Genomic DNA, 19,582 nt, shown 5'->3' with positions numbered 1-19,582 from the left:
TTAGCAGCTTTAAAAGACACCAAGAGAGGCATCTGTTACTTGTAATACACATAAAAAACATGAGATTGTATTTGTTAAGGACAGTTTTTTAAAAATCATACTTTGCCCTGTTTGTAAGAGTACAAATGGGTTAATGCCAACCTGGAGTAGGGAGAAAGTTTAGCTGTTTTATAGTGCCACACATACCTGCTCCTGTATCTTTTACTTCATACATCTGATGAAGTGGGTTCTAGCCCACAAAAGCTTATGCCCAAATAAATTTGTTAGTCTCTAAGGTGCCACAAGGACTCCTCGTTTAGTTTTGGTTTTGCTGATACAGACTAACATGGCTACCACTGAAACCTTTCACATATTATTGTAGCTATACATTAGGGAATGCTTTTAAATGGGTACGAGATTTTATAAAAGCATTAATTAATACTTCCCATGTACATATCACTTTTCATCAAAGGATCTCAAAGTCCTTTACAAATTAATCTTATCCCAATGAGTACTATTATCTCCATTTTATAGGTGGGGAAACTGAGCCATCAGGAGATTACAGTGAAATTTTTCAAATTTGTATGGCCTACAGTTAGACATCTAACCCCCTATTTAGACACGGAAATAAATGTCATCATTTTCAGAGGAGCTGAGTCCCTGTAATTCCCTTTAACTTTACTGGCAGCTGTGAGTACTCAGCATCTCTGAAAATCAGGACAGTTGTTTTAGGCCTCCAATAGTGTCAGAACTGTGTTATGGCTTTGGATGGAAAACACAAAACTCAGTGGTCCAATGTTTTCAACCCAAATCAGGAGAATGTGGAGACTTGGGCTGAGTTTTGCTTTGATATTTTGGATTTCTTGGAATTCAGAAGTCAACACAAAGATCCCATGGATTTAAAAAAAAAAAGTTAAATGTGAAAAACTACTAAGAAACCAAATCACCATTACCTACCCAGTCCTGGTAAAAGTTCTGCCTGTTGCAGAGGAGTGCTGTAGGATAACTCAACTGAACCAGCCAACTAAGGATACACCTTTCTAAAAAGGCCACAACTACACTAGGCCTCTCCTCACAGATGAGGACAAACCAAGCTAACTCTATTCCCTAATACCATCTCTAGGTCCAAATCAGTTTTCCAAAAATATACCCTCATCACGAGATGCCCCAACCATTAAATACGCACATTTATCTGCACTCTATAGAAAATAGCTGTTATTTCACTGCCTAATGTTCCAAATTATTCACAAGGTTGCTGCATCATGACACCTAGATTATACGACATATTGTTCTTTCTACCGAAGAAATTAATCCTACCCTGTCTCCTGTATTTATCTGTCTAGACACTTAAATAGCCCTATTGGTATAATATCTGAGCACTTTCCAGTCATTGTGATTTTATTATCAGGCTACCCCAGTGAGGTAGACAAGTATTACAGACTCCATTTCACAGATGGGAAACTGAAGCCAGAGCAGTTAAGGCCAATATTTTCAAAACTGGCCACTGATTTTGGGTGCCCAACCTGGTCATTATTTTCAGAGGTGCTAAATACTTGCATACTCACATTGAAATCAAAGATGCTCAGCATCCATGAAATGAGTCAAGTCCAAAGTATCTGAAGCTGGGCATCCAAAATCAATAGCCACTTTTTGAAAATTTTCTCTGAGCAAGTGTCCTAGAATCAGCTGGGAAAGTCTGGGGAGATCCAGGAGCTGAACCTAACTCTTCAGAGTCCTGCTTCAGTGCTTTTACCACAAGGCTATCCTTCTCTCTCTAGCAACTACCCTCCTCTATTAGATTTTATTGTATCTGAAATGCCTGTAAAATGTAGTCTCCAAAACATTCTCAGCTATGTTGTACCACACATTTTCAAGTCACAGAAAGTTCAATGTTGATACCACAGTGCCATCTAGTGGACAAAGAGCATTTCCACTGTTACCTTGTGGTGGTTCAGATTAATTCATAGGAATAAGATCTATCCCAATGTTGGGATTCCCTCTAAAACCATTTCCACCCAGGGTATGTCTATACTACCCGCCGGATCGGCGGGCAGTGATCGATCCAGAGGGGATCGATTTATCACATCTATTCTAGATGCAATAAATCGAATCCCCGAGCGCTCTCCCGTCGACTCCTGTATCCCAGCTCCATGAGAGGCGCAAGCAAAATTGACGGGGGAGCAGTAGCAGTCGACTCACTGTGATGAAGACACTACGGTAAATCGATCTAAGTATGTCGACTTCAACTACATTATTCACGTAGCTGAAGTTGCATAACTTAGATCGATTCCTAACCCCACCCCTCCACCCCCAGTATAGACCAGGGCTTAGTTTATTCAGAACACTTTGTCCAGTTCTTGGAGAACGCTTCATCCAGTTCTCTGGTATCCAAAACACTCAGTTCAATTCTGGATTTCATCACTTAGATTCCTATATTGATCAGTTGATCAGACTCAAGCGTAGGGGGTGGGTTTAGGGTATACTACACATCCAAAGTTATACAGACAACCTCTTCCTTTATATATGTTTACACATTACATTGCATTTGCTTTACATTAAATCACATTTTTGGATTGGATTGGTTACTTTGCAGGAACCAATCCCTGTACAGCATGTTATGTCCATGTTCACATGGAATTTGATCTTTACATTACAGGTTTATCTTGTCCATATTCCATAGCATCATGGTGTTGCTGCTTACCTTAGCTAGTACACATGTCCTGACTCCAGTATACTGTTGTCAAGCCCCTATTTACAACCTAACCTTCCATTCACCTTCGCAATCATGCCCACCAAGAAATGAGGCAAGGTACTTATGTCAAGCCAGGCCTACACCTTAATAAACTGGTCAGGCAATACCTCCAGAGGCTGGAAGGGATTGTTCTCTAATAAAAAAGACAATACAGTGCACCCTAGTGCTGAACCTACATTGTCCAGCTGCATATTTGGGAAGGGCCTGAGCCATAAAGTTCAGATCCTGATCTGAATTTTCCCCAAAGTTTGAGATGTCCAAATCCTGAGGTTTGGTTCACGCATACCTTGGCCTGAGATCCAACATACAACCTGGAAGGGAGTATTGGGAACAGCAAGGGTCAACTACCAACTAGTAAATGCAAATCAAATTCACTCCGCCCCCCCCCACGTGAGTTCTCTTTCACAGAAATTTTGTCTTCTGCAAAGTTTACTTGGTTATTTCACTATTTAAATCATGCATTGATAGTGAAAGGTGCCTTATTAACAGCCCTGGAAATGGATATCCTCTGTGTATGTGCAACCCAAGCACCAGTAGTGCAAGCTTCCTGCTAAACTGCCATTCTTCTCCCAGTGGCAACACACCTCAACCCTGACTTGCAAGGCCCCCCTTTGGGGACAAGACAGCAGCTAAGTCTCCAGGACCCTTTTAGTCTGTGACATCCTTGCTGAGCCTGCCAACAATTATAATGATGGGGTGGGAGGGTTATGTTAACACCTGTTCTGAGCTCCCCACCAAACTCTTTTCATATATTGTGGGCCACTGGACAGTGACCAGATGGTAACAACAACAAAAGGACCACATCAAACCAGTAGCAATCCACCTGTGCAAATGCTACTGTTGTGCGAGAGCTTTAACTCCAGTGGGGGAAAAAAATCTCAAATGCCAAACATTTAAGAATTCCCATAGCAAATTAGATTTGTTTCTCTTGATGTCTGCAGAATACATGCTCCCTTTTCATAAAAATGCAACCTGTAGCCCTTCCATTTCTGAAGATTACCTTTCACAGCATAAAGTGATGCATTGTTGTCTGGTTGACTCCGTAGAGATACTGAAACCACAGGACCAAGAGAGGAGCATATTTATTTAATTCGTCTTAATGGAAAGGTAACTTTCAAGGCTAGGTCTAATCACGTAAGTGTCATGATTGTGGAACTATTTGTGGTGGTTGCACTGACTGGAAGTTCTTTAAATCAAGGCCCCAAGATTTGATGATTAGGTACAGAACTATAAGAAGTACTGATCATGTCTGCATCACAGTATACATGCTGAAGTGCCAGAGTCTTGGCCGAGAATGCACTGGGTTGAATATAAACCAAGGCTGGATTCTCTGGAAGAAGTCTCTTGTTTGGGTTTGCCAAAGCCTTGATGTGATGTAGTGTATAAACTCCACTCTGGCCATGAAAGGGTTAACTATACACTGAGAGCTGTATTAGCCCCATCTTGATATACCTGGTGGTTGTATCAGGCTCAGGGAGGAGTTAAAAGGAAGAAATTTAACACAGTGTGGGAGGGACATGGTTTGGAGTGTTCTCTGTATAAGAAGGACCTGAGAGGAACCAGAGAGAGAGGAAAAAACACCATGAACTGTGGAAGAAGACACTGCAGTGGAGTTAGCTCCTATAGTGGGCCTTGAAAAAGGGGCAAGGCTCCAGGGAGGTAGCCCAGTATGTTAGGTGCAAGTTGCTTAGTGTGTAGTTTTGTCAAGTTTTTGAATTTTACTGAGGGACTCCCAGGGGCAGCCCTGTGAGCCATTCCCCTGGAAGAATAATGAGACTGAAAAGGAACCCAAGAGGAGCGAACGATATTGTGTTGATTGCCATTATTTTGTTGGACATTCAGTGTTGGGGACATTGATACCCTGGAAGGGGAGGAACTATAGTGTGACGTTGCAGGAGAAGCAACTCACTACAGTTATCAGACCACAGAAGTCCTATGGAGGAGAATAAGGTAGAGTTCAGCTGAAATACCGTGTCAGGCCACAACGTGACTTTCCAACATGGTGGGTCAATGACATTTGCTCAGAACATTGCACTTTTGCTGCTGTTTTGATCATTGTACCAGAAACTAGGTCCAGTTAATGTGGACTCGTGTCTCATCCTCATGGTTCTGTACATTTGAAGGGATGTTCTGTAGGGATAAGACTGAATTTTCAGTATGCCAAGGGGTCTATTTATTTGGCTCACTGAGATGCATGCTGAGGTCCTTAAAACATTAAGATTAGATGAACATTCTTTCTTTGTAACTGTCACTAATCAAAAGATGCTGGACTCCTACTGTTCCTCACGTGTTCTTGTCAGCTGCTGGAAATGGCCCATCTTGATTATCATAGAATATCAGGGTTAGAAGGGACCTCGGGAGGTCATCTAGTCTACCCCCTGCTCAAAGCAGGACCTATCCCCAATTTTTCCCCCAGATCCCTAAATGACCCCCTGAAGGATTGAACTCACAACCCTGGGTTTAGCAAGCCAGTGCTCAAACCACTGAGCTATTATCACTACAAGAGGTTTTTATTCTCTCCTGCTGGTAATAGCTCACCTTACCTGATCACTCTCGTTAGAGTGTGTATGGTAACACCCATTGTTTCATGTTCTCTCTGTATATAAAATCGTCCTACTCTATTTTCCACTGTATGCATCAGATGAAGTGGGCTGTAGCTCACAAAAGCTTATGCTCAAATAAATTTGTTAGTCTCTAAGGTGCCACAAGTACTCCTGTTCTTTTTGCGGATACAGACTAACATGGCTGCTACTCTGACTCCTACAATGAAGCTTGAAAGGATTTTGTGAGTTTTCTATAAACTTGGGGTAACAGCTTTAATAAGCTAATAAATACTTTAGCATGATCCTTCCTCTGTGTAATATTTTCTAGTATTAAGATGTAAGAAGAGGGCAGAGTGTAATAGAAAACAGAAACAAAAATTCATACAGATTTGGGAGGTGGGGAGACAAGAAACAGGAGTTGCTGCTGTACATGATCAGACCATTAGGTCTACTAAGTCTGATATCCTGCCTCCAGCTGTGGCTAATAACAGATAATTCAGAGGAAGGTGAACCCCCTTCCTTCCCTTTAATGCACTCCGCCAGTTACAATCTTTTACATCCTCTGTAGGTAAATACAAGACGTCATTCTCCGGACTGTCAATCTGCCACCTTCCACTAAATTTGCTGCTAAGAAATATAAATTAAAATAATAGACATTGTCCCAAGCTGCAGAAATTTGGCTCTGAATTTCTAGCCTCTCTATCACCAAAGTTTCAGGGGAGGTTCAGATCCAGGTTTTTGGTTCAGCTCATTATAGAGGTAGTGACAAGACAATAGTTATCAATTCCCTGAGTAACTTGTAGATCTGGGTTCTATGTTATGAAGACACAGGAACTGTGATGTGCTTACTCCCTATAGGAGGGAGATAGCCAATATTAGCTTCTACCTGACTATACATTCAAATAGTCCAGGGATCACTGAAATGTTCATCATCCTTAGGTAGCTGGTAACTTTGATTGTGATGAATACTGAAATGGATTTCATTTCAGAATTTGCACATCTCTAGTGGCTACTTTCTGCCCCCTGAAAATTCTCCTGCTGTTTCAGTGGGAAATATAGGATTCTTCTTCTTTTCCTGTCTGACACAACTGTGTAGAGTTATTCCGCAGTTACACAGCTGCCACAGTTCACCCCAAGAGGTAGCTGTGTTTCAGTGGTGGTGAAGTAATGCATGAAAATAAACAGTGCCAATTTCAGTTCTTAATTAAACCATAAATTCACTAAAATCAAAAAAGCTGTGTGGCATAACTGAAAGCATAAAAAAACCTTTGACTATCAGGACTCAGGATTCCTTTCAATTACTGCCCCAATTATTTATCACCCTGCTGCTATGCTTAATCTCGCTGCTGTCCTAAAGACTCCTTGCATAGAGGAGCCCTATTTAATGGACTACACAGAGGGGCCACTCAGCCAGCTGAAATCATTAGAGGCCTGATTCTCTTTGACAATACACTTGAAAAAAGAGCGTGCACCCTGAGAGAGCTCTTGAGAGAGCTTCCTGACCTGTTCTCAGGCTCTTATTTTACTCAGATGTCATCATGTGCCAGCAATGCTCCTCTGCTATGTACATTGGCCAAACCGGACAGTCTCTATGCAAAAGAATAAATGCACACAAATCTGACATCAGGAATCATAACATTCAAAAGCTGGAAGGAGAACACTTCAGTCTCTCGGGCCACTCAGTAAAAGATTTAAGGGTGGCAATTTTGCAACAGAAAAGCTTCAAAAACAGACTCCAAGGAGAAACTGCTGAGCTTGAATTAATATGCAAACTAGGTACCATTAACTTGGGGGTGAATAGAGACTGGGAGTGGCTGGTTCATTATACATATTGAATCTATTTCCCTAAGTTAAGTATCCTCACACCTTCTTGTCAACTGTCTAAATGGGCCATCTTGATTATCGCTGCAAACCTTTTTTTCTTCTGCTGATAGTAGCTCATCTTAACTAATTAGCCTCTTACAGTTTGTATGGCAACTTCCACCTTCTTTGTATGTGTGTATATATATATATATATATATATATATATGTGTGTATATGTATGTATGTATGTGTATATCTTTTTTACTATATGTTCCATTCTATGCATCCAATGAAGTGGACTGTAGCCCAGGAAAGCTTATGCTCAAATAAATTTGTTAGTCTCTGAGGTGCCACAAGTACTCCTGTTCTTTTTGCGGATACAGACTAACACGGCTGCTACTCTGAAACCTCGGAAACCATGGTAATTTAAGGGTTAGTACTCCATCATCTTATCCTTGATAGATTTGACTTAAAGGCCTTTGATCCAGTAACTCACCTCTTATTGCTATCTGTGTTGGCCTTGCTTGTTTGTTTCTCTGAATACTTATACCACTCTCATCCCTGTAGTGTCTGAATGTCTTTTTGCCTGAGGGGGCTCTCTGTGTATGAAAACAGGGTGACTGTGATCAGATAAGAGCAAGAAAGCAGGTGACACCATCCATACCATACACCCTCTCCTACTGAGGAACTGATGCTCACCACCTCTATGCTTCTCCTGGCTAATCACCCATTGGGGCTGCTCCTCAGCACTGGTGCATCTTGTGCATGCACAGTACACTGATGCTAACAGTGGTCATGAGGGGGAGAGAAGGGAAAGCACATGGGGCTTTTCCGACATCCCCTTCTGGGTTAGTTCAGTGAGGATGATGTAGGAGGAAAGGAGAAAGAAAAGGGGGGATAGGGGAAAACAGAGAGTAAGAGATGAAAGGAAAAAGATGATTGGAAAATAAAACAAATGAGTAGGGATCCTGGAACAACGAAAGCTAGAATAAGAGGAGATGGAGGGGAAGAAGGCAGACTACTACATCAATAAAGAATCCTTAGAGGAAAAGAGCCTCTGAAAGCAGGGTGACTCTCCTTTTACTTTTCCCTTTTTTTATAATAATGGCTAGGGAAGAGGATGGTATTTTCCAATAATTATTCACTGACAGGGTTACTGGCCTAATGGGTGGAGGGAACGTAGTAGATTATACCTTAATTTTTGTAAAGTTTTTGACACAGTCCCACATGACATTCTCATAAGCAAACTAGGGAAATATGGTCCAGAGGAAATTACTATAAGGTGGATGCACAATTGATTGAAATACTTTACTCAAAGAGCAGTTATCAATGGTTCACCATTAAACTGGGAGGGAGTATCTAGTAGGGTCCCACAGTGGGGTCAGTGCTGGGTCTGGTACTATTTAATATTTTCATTAATGACTTGGATAATGGAGTGGAGAGTACGCTTATTAAATTTGAAGGTGATACCTAGCTGGGAGGATTTTCAAGCACTTTGGAGGACAGGATTATAATTCAGAATGACCTTGACAATAGGAGAATTTGTCTGAATTCAAGAAGATGAAATTCAATAAAGACAAGTGCAAAGTACTTTACTTATGAAGGAAAAATCAAACACACAACTACAGAATGGGGAATTATTGGCTAAATGGCAGTACTGGGTAGGCACTGAAAAGAATCTTGGGGTTACAGTGGATCATAAAATGAATATGAGTCAACAATGTAATGCAGTTACAAAAAAAGCTAATATTCATGGGTGTGTTAGCAGAAGTGATGTATGTAAGACACGGGAGGCAATTGTCCCACTTTAGTCAGCACTGGTGAAGCTTTAGCTGGAGTACTGTATTCAATTCTGGGTGTCTCACTTTAGGAAATATGTGGACAAATTGGAGGGAGTCCAGAGGAGAGCAACAAAAATGTTAAAAGGTTTAGAAAATCTGATCTATAAGGAAAGGTTAAAAAACTTTGGCATGTTTAGTCCTGAGAAGGAAGATTAACAAGGGGGGGAGACCAGATAACAGTCTTCAGATATGTTAAGAGCTGTTATAAAGAGGATGGTGATCAATTGTTCTCCTTGTCCAATGAAAATAGGACAAATAGTAATGTGCTTAATCTGCAGCAAGGGAGATTTACGTAGCTATTAGGAAAAACTTTCTATCTATAAGGATAGTTAAGCTCTGGAATAGACTTCCAAAGAGGTTGAGGAATTCCTATCATTGGAAGTTTTTAAAAACAGGGTGGATAAACAACTGTCAGGGGTGGTCTAGATTTACTTGGTCCTGCCATAGTGCAGGGGACTGGACTTGATGATCTCTCGAGGTCCTTCTAGCCCTACATTTCTATGATTCTCTGCTTCTTGACTGCAATCCTTGCCCCATCTCTCTCTCTCTCACTTCTCTCTTTTTTTGAGAAGAGTGACATGCATCTTGGCTTTTCATGGCTGCCACAGGTTATACTGAAAACAGGGTTTTGGCCTGGCTTCTGTGTGATCTGTTTAAGGTATCTAGTCTTATAGTATCTGGGCACCATCAGTTCCCTCAAGGAGGAAGAACAAAACTCTCATCCCCTTACTCAGGGATCATTGTTTGTTTTTACTGCAGTAGTGCTTAGAGGCCTCAAATCAGGCTGGAGCCACATTTTGCTAGCAGATGTAACAATGTATTACAAATTACAAGTCCAGGCCCCAAAAAGCTTACATTCTAAAAGACAAGATGTAACTGATGGGTGTCACAAACAAATGGGTCAGGGAAGCTATTTATTTTAAAAGGAATCCAACCTAGGTTGTTTATAGAATACTTGACAAATCTCTCCCAACCCTGCCGCAGCCAAATTGTACCTCCTCACTCTCAACACAAACCATTCCTTGACCCCTTTTCCTTATCTTTTCCAATCACTTTCTTTCTTTTATTCATGTCTCATTTCTCCTGCTCTTTGTTCATTTCTTCTCCTTTCTTGGCCTAATTCTTTTTCTTTGTGATCTTTTCATCCCAGTACCATTCTGTTCTCTCTCCCTTGGCCTTTCCGCAAACACACGACAAGAGTGTCAAGGAGAGCTGTCTCTTTCTCCAGCACATGACTGATCTGTAGTGGGGGGGTGGTAGTCTACCCCTGCACTAGGTGGTGTAAATACCATGAATTTGGTGCATACTCAGATACAGTTGATTCATATGCTGCAAAGTGAAGTGCTATAAATGGCCTAAAAATCCTTTGTAGTGCTACTGGACCAACTACCGCTTCTGCTTTTAACACAGAGGGTTGCAGATAATCTGTGCTTATTGGTTTCCCTGATGGTTAAGCTGATCTTGTTTTCAGTCTCTTCACTGAGGTAAATACTATTAAAACAAGTGTGATGAAGAATTCCATTTTCCTTTTGCTTGGCTCCTGATCAGTGGAACAGTTTCCCCAAAACCAGCAAAGCCTACACTGCCTAATGCAGCGATTCTCCACATGTGGCCCAATTAGCACACAGCTGCGGCCCAGCTCAGCTGTGTGCTAAAGGCTGGCCCACGTTATCAGGATCTGCCGGGTTCCCCACTGCCCGGCACCGAGCAATCCACCCAGGCTTCCCCAATGGGTTTGGGGGCCTGGGGCTCCTGGCCGGCCCCTAGCGGTCCAGGGCAGCTGCCCAGTCCCGCAAGCTCCAGGGTCTGGGGCAGCAACCCAGCCCTGCAATCTCCAGGGTCTGGGGCAGCTGGCCTGACCCTCCCTGCATGGCGGGGAGGTTGGGGCTTGGGGCAGCCTCCTGGCCCCCCGGAGAGGCAGCCCCACACTGTGAGGATCGGAGTTGGGGCTGCTGCTGCCCTGCCACCTGGCCCCTGCGGACCAGGTAACATATACATATGCGGCCCACAGTGTGTAATCAGTTGAGAACCACTGGCCTAGTGTGATCTCTTTTAATACAGTGAGAGGGTTTGTTTGTTTGTGGACAGGGTTGAATGGCATAAGCAGGGTGTGGTAGGGTGCACTACCCCTTTAAGGGGCAGTCTGGAGTTTACAACCAAGATGGCCTGGGTGTAATCAAGGAACACCTTTTCCTGCCTTTGGGGCTGGGCTATATAAATGTGACAACATGGGGGAGGTTTAGGTTGGATATTAGGAAAAACTTTTTTCACTAGGAGGGGTGAAACATTGGAATGCGTTACCTAGGGAGGTGGTGGAATCTCCTTCCTTAGAAGTTTTTAAGGTCAGGCTTGACAAAGCCCTGGCTGGGATGATTTAGTTGGGGATTGGTCCTGCTTTGAGCAGGGGGTTGGACTAGATGACTTCTTGAGGTCCCTTCCAACCCTGATATTCTATGATTCTATGAAAAGGAAGCTAAGCAAGAGGGACCAAGCAACCACAAAGAAGCTATTGCTGTTCTGCTACAGGTTGCAGGCTATCAGTCACTAGCCTGATGTGGGTCCTATGCATTTTGTTTTTCTGATAAGAAGTTTGGCTGCACAAACACAAGGCTCTGAACTAAGGGCCTTGTGAACTGGCTTAAGTGGCTTCTTCCCTGAGCTGGCACCTAAGGCCAGCCAGACAGTATGCCTGCCTGCATCTTAGAACAATAAGAGAATTATGAACTCTGCCAGTTGGGGCCACACTTCCCTCAGCCCGCACCACTTCCCGTAGCCCCCATTGGCCTGGAATGGCAAACCGCAGCCAGTGGGAGCTGTGATCGGCCAAACCTGTGAATACTGCAGATAAACAAACCATCCCGGCCCGCCAGCAGCTTTCCCTGGTGGACCGAGTGCCAAAGGTTGCCGATCCCTGTTGTAGGCCTTCTTAAAGGTGGCATTTTTTTAATTTTTGGTTAGTTGGTTTTGGCTTTCCCTTCTTGAATCCTGTACCTATCTGGCCAATTTGTGTGGGACTTCATGGACCTACTAAAGGGACTGACTGCAATAGAAAACACAGGGGAAACAACTGCAGGGGAAATGTAGTGATGGAATCATGGACTCCATGGAGCCAAGAATGTAATGGCAAAGTTCCTCACAAACATCCCTACCAGCGCCTTCTAATTCTGGCCTGCAATTCACGCTTACTCCACTCTTGTGTCCCCACATACCAGCCGATGCATGTCAACACTGACCTGTTGTGTCCCCTGCAGTTCCAGTTCTGGGCCCCCAAACAGATCACTCTCGTTACAGTGTGTATGCTTATGTTCATATAAATTTGTTAGTCTCTAAGGTGCCACAAGTACTCCATTTATTATTTGACATCCATTGTTCTCATGTTTGGAAAATGTCAGTCATCTGGGCAGAGGCACCATGAGCCTGACCTGTAATGCATCTCCAGTATTCTCATCCTGGGCTGACTTCAACACTTATCTACCACTAAACCTCAGGTCTGACCCACAGCTTTCCCATTCCTCAATCCTACAGTCCTAGGCCTGGACCCCCATGAGACACAGGTGAACTATTTGTAAAAAAATTATTTGATCTTATTTCCTATTCAAAATTATTCAACAAGTGGTTACTTTCCCAACATTGTTCATTATTTATAATGGTTGAATCATATGTCTGAACAAATTACATCCTATGAACCATGCATAAAATGAGCGCTGTGATTGTTTGTTGTGTGATTGCCTAAGTCACGTGATATTTTCTCTTTCCTCTGCCCAGATGACTGACATTTTCCAAACATGAGAGCAATGGATGTCAAATAATAAATGGAATACTTGTGGCACCTTAGGGTATGTCTACACTACGAAATTAGGTCGAATTTATAGAAGTCGGTTTTGTAGAAAGCATTTTTATACAGTTGAGTATGTGTGTCCCCACACAAATGCTCTAAGTGCATATAGTCGGTGGACTGTGTCCACAGTACCGAGGCAACAGTTGACTTCCGGAGCTTTGCATTGTGGGTAGCTATCCCACAGTTCCCACAGTCTCCACCGCCCATTTGAATTCTGGGTAGAAATCCCGGTGCCTGATGGAGCTAAAACATTGTCGCGGGTAGTTCTGGGTACATATCGTCAGGCCCCCGTTCCCTCCCTCCCTTCGTAAAAGCAAGGGCAGACAATCGTTTTGCACCTTTTTTCTTCAGTTACCTATGCAGACGCCATACCACGGCAAGCATGGAGCCCGCTCAGCTAACCATCACCGTATGTCTCCTGGGTGCTGGCGGACATGGTACTGCATTGCTACACAGCAGCAGTTTATTGCCTTTTGGCAGCAGACAGTGCAGTATGACTGGTAGCCGTCGTTGACGTAGTCCTGGGTGCTCTTTTAACCGGGCGCCTGGGCAAACATGGGAGTGACTCAGCCAGGTCATTTCCCTTGTTTCGTCTCATGGCGATTGAGTCCTACCGGCAGTGCACTGTCTTTTAATCTGCAGCTAACAGAAAACGATGGCCAGTAGTCATACTGCACCATCTTCTGCCGAGCACCCAGGAGGTGACGATGGCTAGCGGTCGTACTGCACAGTCTGCTGCCAGCATGCTGTATAAAGATAGATGAAGTGGCTCAAAACAAGAAATAGACCAGATTTGTTTTGTATTCATTTTCTCCTCCCTCCCTCCCTCCCTCTGTGAAATCAATGGCCTGCTAAACCCAGTTTTGAGTTCTATCCTTGAGGCAGCCATTCAGTTTCTCGCAAAGCCACCCCCTTTGTTGATTTTAATTCCCTGTAAGCCAACCCTGTAAGCCATGTTGTCAGTCGCCCCTCTCTCCGTCAGGGCAACAGCAGACAATCGTTCCGTGCCTTTTTTCTGTGCAGACGCCATACCACGGCAAGCATGGAGCCCGCTCAGATCACTTTGGCAATTAGGAGCACATTAAACACCACACGCATTATCCAGCAGTATATGCAGCACCAGAACCTGGCAAAACGAAACCGGATGAGTAGGCGACATCAGCGCAGTGACAAGAGTGATGAGTACATGGACACAGACTTCTCTCAAAGCATGGGCCCTGCCAATGTGGGCATCATGGTGCTAATGGGGCAGGTTCGTGCGGTGGAACGCCGATTCTGGGCTCGGGAAATAAGCACAGACTGGTGGGACCGCATAGTGTTGCAGGTCTGGGACGATTCCCAGTGGCTGCGAAACTTTCACATGCGTAAGGGCACTTTCATGGAACTTTGTGACTTGCTTTCCCCTGCCCTGAGGCGCAAGAATACCAAGATGAGAGCAGCCCTCACAGTTGAGAAGCGAGTGGCAATAGCCCTGTGGAAGCTTGCAACGCCAGACAGCTACCGGTCAGTCGGGAATCAATTTGGAGTGAGCAAATCTACTGTGGGGGCTGCTGTGATGCAAGTAGCCAACGCAATCAAAGTTCTGCTGATATCAAGGGTAGTGACCCTGGGAAATGTGCAGGTCATAGCAGATGGCTTTGCTACAATGGGATTCCCTAACTGTGGTGGGGCAATAGACGGAACCCATATCCCTATCTTGGCACTGGAGCATAAAGCCAGCGAGTACATAAACCGCAAGGGGTACTTTTCAATAGTGCTGCAAGCACTGGTGGATCACAAGGGACGTTTCACCAACATCAACGTGGGATGGCCGGGAAAGGTACATGACGCTCGCATCTTCAGGAACTCTGGTCTGTTTCAAAAGCTGCAGGAAGGGACTTTCTTCCCAGACCAGAAAATAACCGTTGGGGATGTTGAAATGCCTATAGTTATCCTTGGGGACCCAGCCTACCCCTTAATGCCATGGCTCATGAAGCCATACATAGGCAGCCTGGAGAGTAGTCAGGAGCTGTTCAACTACAGGCTGAGCAAGTGCAGAATGGTGGTAGAATGTGCATTTGGACATTTAAAAGCATGGTGGCACAGTTTACTGACTCGGTTAGACCTCAGCAAAACCAGTATTCCCACTGTTATTACTGCTTGCTGTGCGCTCCACAATATCTGTGAGAGTAAGGGGGAGACGTTTATGGTGGGGTGGGAGGTTGAGGCAAATCGCCTGGCTGCTGGTTATGCACAGCCAGACACCAGGGTGGTTAGAAGAGCATAGGAGAGTGCGGTGCGCATCAGAGAAGCTTTGAAAACCAGTTTCATGACTGGCCAGGCTATGGTGAGAAAGTTCTGTTTGTTTCTCCTTGATGAAATCCCCCGCCCCTTGGTTCACTCTACTTCCCTGTAAGCTAACCACCCTCCCCACCTCCCTTCGATCACCACTTACAGAGGCAATAAAGTCATTGTTGCTTCACATTCATGCATTCTTTATTAATTCATCACACAAATAGGGGGATAATTTCCAAGGTAGCCCAGGAGGGGTGGAGCAGGAGGGAAAGACAAGGCCACACAGCACTTTAAAAGTTTAAAACTTATTGAATGCCAGCCTTCTGTTACTTGGGCAATCCTCTGGGGTGGAATAGCTGGGTGGCCAAAGGCCCCCCCACCGTGTTCTTGGGCATCTGGGTGAGGAGGCTATGGAACTTGGGGAGGAGGACGGTTGGTTACACAGGGGCTGTAGCGGCGGTCTGTGCTCCTGCTGCCTTTCCTGCAGCTCAACCATACGCTGCAGCATATTAGTTTGATCCTCCAGCAGCCTCAGCATTGCATCCTGCCTCCTCTCATCACGCTGCTGCCACCTTTCAGCTTCAGCCCTCTCTTCAGCCCGCCACTTACTCTCTTCAGCCCGCCACCTGTCCTCCCAGTCATTTTGTGCTTTCCTGCACTCTGACATTGTCTTCCTCCATGTATTCGTCTGTGCTCTGTGTGGGAGGACAGCATGAGCTCAGAGAACATTTCATCGCGAATGCATTTTTTTCGCCTTCTAATCTTCGCTAGCCTCTGGGAAGGAGAAGATCCTGTGATCCTTGAAACACATGCAGCTGGTGGAGAAAAAAGAAGGGACAGTGGTATTTGAAAAGACACATTTTATAGAACAATGGGTACACTCTTTCACAGTAAACCTTGCTGTTAACATTACATACATAGCACATGTGCTTTCGTTACAAGGTCGCATTTTGCCTCCCCGCACCACGTGGCTAACAGTGGGGAACATTTCTGTTCAGCCATAGGCAAACAGCCCAGCAGGAACAGGCACCTCTGAATGTCCCCTTAAGAAAAGCACGCTCTTTCAACCAGGTGACCATGAATGATATCACTCTCCTGAGGATAATACAGAGAGATAAAGAACAGATGTTGTTTGAACGCCAGCAAACATACACTACAATGCTTTGTTCTACAATGATTCCCGAGTACGTGCTACTGGCCTGGAGTGGTAAAGTGTCCTGCCATGGTGGATGGAATAAGGCTGCCCTCCCCAGAAACCTTTTGCAAAGGCTTTGGGAGTATATCCAGGAGAGCCACGAATGCCAGCACAAATTAATCATTAAACATGCTGGCTTTTAAACTTTGTATAGTATTTTAAAAGGTACACTCACCAGAGGTCCCTTCTCCACCTGGTGGTCCGGGAGGCAGCCTTGGGTGGGTTCGGGGGGTACTGGCTCCAGGTCCAGGGTGAGAAACTGTTCCTGGCTGTCAGGAAAATGGGTTTCTCCGCTTGCTTGCTGTGAGCTATCTACAGCCTCCTCCTCATCATCTTCCTCATCCCCAAAACCTCCTTCCGTGTTGCCTCCATCTCCATTGAAGGAGTCAAACAACACGGCTGGGGTAGTGGTGGCTGAACCCCCTAAAATGGCATGCAGCTCATCATAGAAGCAGCATGTTTGGAGCTCTAACCCGGAGCGGCCGTTCGCCTCTCTGGTTTTCTAGTAGGCTTGCCTCAGCTCCTTAAGTTTCACGTGGCACTGCTTCGGGTCCCTCTTATGGCTTCTGTCCTTCATGCCCTGCGAGATTTTCACAAATGTTTTGGCATTTCAAAAACTGGAACGTAGTTCTGATAGCACGGATTCCTCTCCCCATACAGCGATCAGATCCCATACCTCCCGTTCAGTCCATGCTGGAGCTCTTTTGCGATTCTGGGATTCCATGATGGTCACCTCTGCTGATGAGCTCTGCATGGTCACCTCTGCTGATGAGCTCTGCATAGTCACCTGCAGCTTGCCACACTGGCCAAACAGGAAATTGAAATTCAAAAGTTCGCAAGCCTTTTCCTGTCTACCTGGTCAGTGCATCTGAGTTGAGAGTGCTGTCCAGAGCGGTCACAATGGAGCACTTTGGGAAGCTCCCAACGGCCAATACCATCTAATTGCGTCCACAGTACCCCAAATTCGACCCAGCAAAACCGATTTCAGCGCTAATCCCCTTGTCGGGGGTGGAGTAAGGAAATCGATTTTAAGAGCCCTTTAAGTCGGTTTTTCATAGAAGTGGGTGGGTGAGATTTTGTGGCCTGCGTTGTGCAGGAGGTCAGACTAGATGATCAGAATGGTCCCTTCTGATCTTAGTATCTATGAATCTATGAATCTATAAGTCGAAGGGCTTTGTCATGTGGACGGGTGCAGGGTTACATCAATTTAATGCTGCTAAATTCAACATCAACGCCTAGTGTAGACCAGGGCTTAGAGACTAACAAATTTATTTGAGCATAAGCATACACACTGTAACGAGAGTGATCAGGTAAGGTGACCTATTACCAGCAGGAGAGAAAAAAACCCTTTTGTACTGATAATTAAGGTGGGCCATTTCCAGCAGTTGACAAGAACGTGTGAGGAACAGAAGGGGGAAAAAATAAACATGGGGAAATAGTTTTACTTTGTGTAATGACACATCCATTCCCAGTCTTTATTCAAGCCTAATTTAATGGTGTCCAGTTTGCAAATTAATTCCAATTCAGCAGTCTCTCCTTGGAGTCTGTTTTTGAAGTTTTTTTGTTGTAATATTGTGACTTTTAGATCTGTAATCAAGTGACCAGAGAGATTGAAGTGTTCTCGGATTGGTTTTTGAATATTATAATTCTTGACGTCTGATTTGTGTCCATTTATTCTTTTACATAGAGAGACTGTCCGGTTTGGCCAATGTACATGGCAGAGGGGCATTGCTGGCACATGATGGCATATATCACATTGGTAGATGTGCAGGTGAAGGAGCCTCTGATAGTGTGGCTGATGTGATTAGGCCCTATGATGGTGTCCCTGAATAGATATGTGGACACAGTTGGCAACGGGCTTTGTTGCAAGGATGGGTTCCTGGTTTAGTGTTTTTTTATTGTGTGGTGTGTGGTTGCTGGGGAGTATTTGCTTCAGGTTGGGGGGCTGTCTGTAAGCAAGGACTGGCCTGTCTCCCAAGATCTGTGAGAGTAATGGGTCATCTTTCAGGATAGGTTGTAGATCCTTGATGATGCACTGGAGAGGTTTTAGTTGGGAGCTGAAGGTGATGGCTAGTGGAGTTCTGTTATTTTCTTTGTTGGGCCTGTCCTGTCGTAGGTAACTTCTGGGTACTCTTTTGGCTCTGTTAATCTGTTTCTTCACTTCAGCAGGTGGGTATTGTAGTTGTAAGAATGCTTGATAGAGATCTTGTAGATGTTTGTCTCTGTCTGAGGGATTGGAGTTCTTCATTGGTCTTAAATACAAATATTTAGACAAATAATGGCACCAACTATTCTCCTATAAATAGAAACCAGACATACACATGTTCACAGAACACTAACAGAAGGGGCAGGAACACAGCTGTATTGCAAGTACAATTTCACAAGCATGTTCTCAAACACCTGTTCTCTTTATTCAATCAATTGCACTTCCTCTGCAGGTTTCAGAGTAGCAGCCTTGTTAGTCAGTATTCACAAAAAGAAAAGGAGTATTTGTGGCACCTTCCTCTGCAGCATCACAGCTCTGCTTATGTTCCTCAATCCTGAACATCAATACCCATTGCTATTCCAGTCCTGGGTCTCCCTCATACAGCTGTACCTATCTATCTTGCTCCTGACCTATAGTGGCCCCCATGCTAGTCCAGTTCTGGGCCCTTGCTCCAGGATGGATTCTGTGCTGAGTATTAGGAGGAAGAGTCTATGGAGCCCTTAAGTTAGGCAGAAGGAAGCATTGTTGAGTCCAAGGTCCATTTAACCTTGAAGCCATCCCCATATGTTACTTACTTGTCTAATTTAATTTGCTTTGGTCCTCTTTTCATCTCTCTGAGCTTTTCCTCACTTAAAGTTGTGTAAGTTACCTTGGAAACACTGTATTGATACAGTTGATGCTTAGTGACATCCACAAATGCAGGTAAAGCCAGTTTGTACCAGGGGCTGTAGGTAACAGGCAGGACTATTTCAAATAGTCTACCACAGTGGTTCTCAATCAGAGGTATGTGTACCCCAGGGGTACGCAAAGGTCTTCAAGGGTGCACATCAACCCATCTAGATAGCTGCCTAGTTTTACAACAGGCAACAAAAAAAGCACTAGCAAAGTCAATACAAACTAAAATTTCATACAGATGATTACTTGTTTATACGGCTCTATACACTGACATGTAAATACAATATTTATATTCCAATTGATTTATTTTATAATTATATGGTAAAAATGAGAAAATAAGCAATTTTTCAGTAATAGTGTGCTGTGACAAAAATAAAAGTATCTGATTTTGTAAGCAAGTAGTTTTTAAGTGAGGTGAAACTTGTGGATACGCAAGACAAATCAGACTCCTGAAAGGGGTTCAGTAGTCTGGAAAG

Source organism: Dermochelys coriacea, chromosome 6 (assembly GCF_009764565.3).
Source record: "Dermochelys coriacea isolate rDerCor1 chromosome 6, rDerCor1.pri.v4, whole genome shotgun sequence".
In the NCBI taxonomy this organism is placed as follows: Eukaryota; Metazoa; Chordata; order Testudines; family Dermochelyidae; genus Dermochelys; species Dermochelys coriacea.
The sequence above is the reverse complement of the archived record's forward strand: the minus strand, read 5'-3'. Positions refer to the sequence as shown.